We start from the raw sequence: 4,494 nt of genomic DNA on the forward strand, positions 1-4,494 counted from the left end.
TAGTTCTTGAATAGCATTCTAGCTCATACATTTCCTGGCTTAGAAAGACATTTTCATGATGGTTGATATTCTACTTTATACTTCTTGTAGTAATTGCTATATTGAAATATAAATACATATTATATTCATTCAAACAAGAGTATAACAACTAAATGGTGAATACAAACATTATGACATTTAGTTGGATGTTGAAAATGGTCATTATAAATATTTTAGCTAAATAACTAAATAGCAAAACTAGTTGAATCACTTTCTTTTATAGTATACAGTGTTTGAATATTTAAATGTTTATCATTCAGTTGTTCTTATAACATAAACACAATTGAAAATACTTGTATTCTAGTTTATACCTGCTAACATACATGCAAACTATACATATATTCAGAAAGTCAAAACTATTCAAACTATTCAAGGTATTTCTCCCATACATGTTTATGTAGGTACAACCTACACCAAAATTAGTACACTGGTCTAATAATAAACTATAGTGTAGATGTTTTAAAGATACTTATTATTTAATTATGCCTTTCTGTGCATAGGTAGGCACATGTGTACAGGTGCTTGCTAAGTTCAGAGGGATAAAGAATCCTAAAACTTGGGTTATAGGCCATGTGCACCATTAGATATGCATGTTAAGAACCAAACTCAGGTCTTCTATATAAGTACCACTCCTAACTACTGAGCCGTATTTCTAGCCCTCAGGTATATGCTTTTGACAACTGTATTTATATTGCTTATTCTAGCCACACTTTAGCTTGCTGCAAGTATTTTAAGAAAATATTCACAAATTATTATAGAAGAAACTTTTTGTTGTTGTTGTTATTCCAGACAGGATTTCTCTGTAGCTTTGGAGCCTGTCCTGGAACTAACTCTTTTAGACCAGGCTTGCCTCAAATTCACAGAGATCCACCTACCTCTGCCTCCTGAGTGCTCCACCACTGCCTGGCAGAAGTAACTTTTAAAAGTGTTTATTTGTATTAACATTATTGTATTGTAATTCTAGGTGATGTATAATTTCCTTCTATATATGTGTTGCTTTTATTGGTTGATGAATAAAGCTTTTTTGGCCAATATATTATCATAGTACAACCAAGCAGGAAGTCTGAACAGAGACATGTAGAGAGAATAGGTAGAATCAGGAGAATCCATGTAGCTGCTAAAAGGGAAGGGTGCCAAAATCTTACTGGTAAACCACAGCCTCATTGTGATACACAGATTAATAGAAATGGTTTAATTTAAGAAGTAAGAGCTATCTAGGAATACACCTAAACTATTGGCCAAACAGTGTTGTAATTAATATAGTTTCTATATGAGTCTTTGGGTCTGGGCTGCCGGGAAATGAAAATACAGTCTCTATTTTCAAATGTCAACAATGTGGGGCAACTACATCCACCCAAAACCTGAGAAAGCTTGGAGGTGATTCTAGACACAAAAGAAAAGAAGTAAGAATGGATTTTTGGTAGCAGCATTTTTGCCTGAGGCAAGCAGACGTACATATCATGTAAAAGAGGCTTCCTGACAGCATTAGCAGCAAAAATTTTGTAACTTTTTTAAGAGGCTCTGTTACCAAACACTTAAATAGCATTTGTGTGCAACCTGATGGAATGCTTCCTGGCAGTGGCATGGACCAAGAAACTCCATAGAGTTGTGGTAAAAAGCATGGCTCCCACCAGTACCTCAACCATGAAGCTAGACTCTTAGGAAACTAAGGATTGGGACAGATGCAGTCACCAATGCTGCAACTTTAATCCTAGCCATATTGCTGAGCAAATTAAAGACTCATGTGGTCAGAAAAACATAAAGATATACAGTAAAGATAAATTTATATGAAAAACAAAAGCACTCTAAAAGGTTTACAGTATGTTTAAATATATACATAGGCTTGAGAGAGAAAAGAAAAAGGATACAGAAAGTCCTCAAAAAAAAAAAAGAAAGAAACTTCCAAATAGAGTGGCTGGGTGTGGTGGAACAAGCCTTTCAACCCAGCACATGGGAGGAAGAAGCAGGTGGATTTCTGTGAGTTCAAGGTCAGCCTGATCTGCAAAGTGAGACCCAGGACAGCCAAAGATACACATAGGAACCTTGTCTCAAAAAAGCGAAAGTTAAATAATAATAATAAAATAAATAGAAAGTAATAAAAGAAATAAAGTAAAAAAATAAAATAGAAGAAATTGAAAGAGAGTAAAAAAATTATGTAAAATGGAAAATACGCAAAGAGTGTGGATTATGTATATTATTTTATTTTCTTTAATTTTTTTAGTGTGAATGAGCTAACAACAGAGAGACATTTCATTGGATGGGCTGCTAAGCTAAATTAACATATATTTTAAAGGTATCTTGATTTCAAAATGAAAGTCTTAGGACCTGTTACGTTGGAAAAGAGGTTTTGCTTTTGTTTCTACAGAGGATAGAAAACTTTGTATTCCTTACCGTTTAATATGGGTGGATCAAAGAAGACACCCTGAAGTGATGGTCCAGGTGGTCCAATATCTATGACAGCTTCAGAACTGCTGGCAATCAATAAAATATATTGAACCCAAGCAACCCACAAATCACCAGAATTACTATATAAAATTCAAATAGCTTATACATTGAAAAATTAGGAAACAACTAAAGAAACTAGGACATACAAAAGGTCTTGATTCCTTAAAAAAGGAGGGGGAAGATGGGGTGGGAGTGAAAAAAGTGAGAACTGAGTTGACATAGTAAATTTTGTTATCTTTCATGAGAATTTGCCATCAAAGAACAAAAGGCAAGCATTTCATACTTTAGTCTTTGCTCAGGCCAACATTTTTTTCTCAGAAACAGGAACAGGAACAAAATGCATGCCAGCATCAACATACATAAGAGAAAATTGGAGGATTCAAGGTACAAATAAAGGTCATATAGGAAAAATGACACTTGCAAGCATATAATATTATCATGAAAAATATTTAGCAAAAACTGAAACTAGAAGTAGAAAATACCAAAAACAGTTACAGTAAAATATTATAATATTTGATTCAAAGATTTCTTTTTGCCATTATTTAGCTGAAATAAAAAGTCCAGGGGAATTCAGAAGATAAGCCATCATACCAACCATCACATCATGTGAAGATTTGATATCATACTATACTTAAAAATCTATAATCTTTTCTTATTCAAGTGTCTGACTTCCCACAAAGAGCAATGGATACATAATTAAATAGTCAATGTTCACATTAAAGATAAAAGACTGCATTCTCTATACTTACCAGAAAATATTTGGAATCAATATGCAAAAAATATATAAACTGTGACATTTAAAAAAAAATAGTAACCTGCTCCCATTGAAAACGTCTTCCTAACTAAAGTCAGATTTGTTTTGATTGTACAGAGCTTATAAATAAAACAGAATATCACAGGTTCAATCCTCAGTACTCCAAAATAAAACAACCAAAGTAAAGAGTCATTGCAAAATCATATAAGAGAAGTATAACAATGGTTAAATTTATAAATTATGTTTCATCAAAATTCAAGTATTGTCTTCTGAAAAGGGTTTTAAGAAAGAATAAAAAAGGAAACTATGAAGAATAAGGAAACATTTGTAAATCTCTGCACATTCTTTGGTTATATCTGACCCACGGCCCCATCTTATAGTCTGTCCCCAAACCCTCAGAATTTCACTATCAGTGGTGCCTCTTCAGACCTGAGTTATAATTATTGAAACACAAAGCAAGACTAAAAACACAAAAAGAAAACAAAGAAATAAACAACCAAGAACATAACAAAGTGTCATCAATCAACATACAGCTTTCAATAACAACATTAAATACTGATAGCTTCAGATTCTCAAACAAAAGGCAAGATTAATTTTATGGCTTACACACAACTTCCTAGATGGCCATAATCCACCAGAGGCTAGAGGGCTCAGAGACCTAGATTAGAACCAACTATGACTTGGAAAAAATGATTCCTAAAAATATCTGCTATACTCATGGATTGACATCTAACATAATCATCATCAGAGAGGCTTCATCCAGCAATTGATGGGAGCATATCCACAGACCCATAGCCAAACATTCAAAGTTCAAGGAACTCCACAGTAAAGAGGAAGGAAGATTATAGGAATCAGAAGGGTTGGAGGAGTTCTGAAGAAATGGCCAACAGAATCAACTAGGTATGGCTCATAGGGGTTTACAGAGATGGATGCAACAACCACAGAGCTTGTACGGGTCTATACCAGGACCTCTGCATACATATCATGGTTCTTTAGCTTGAAGTGTTTGTGGAACTCCTAGCAACGGGAGTGGGAGCTGTCTCTGGCTCCTTTTCCTGCTCTTAGGACCATTTTTCTTCTACTGAATTGCCTTGTCTAGCATTGTTAGGAGGTCTTATCCTTAGTCTTGCTGTGCCATGATTGGTTGAAATATCTGGAAGGGTTCATTTCATTTTACAATACTGGGGTATATTTAATATTGAAATGAAACAAAGATGTTTCAAACTTCCTAGAAAAGCTAAATTCCTGTATTTTTT

Source organism: Microtus ochrogaster, chromosome X (assembly GCF_000317375.1).
Source record: "Microtus ochrogaster isolate Prairie Vole_2 chromosome X, MicOch1.0, whole genome shotgun sequence".
Lineage (NCBI taxonomy): Eukaryota > Metazoa > Chordata > Mammalia > Rodentia > Cricetidae > Microtus > Microtus ochrogaster.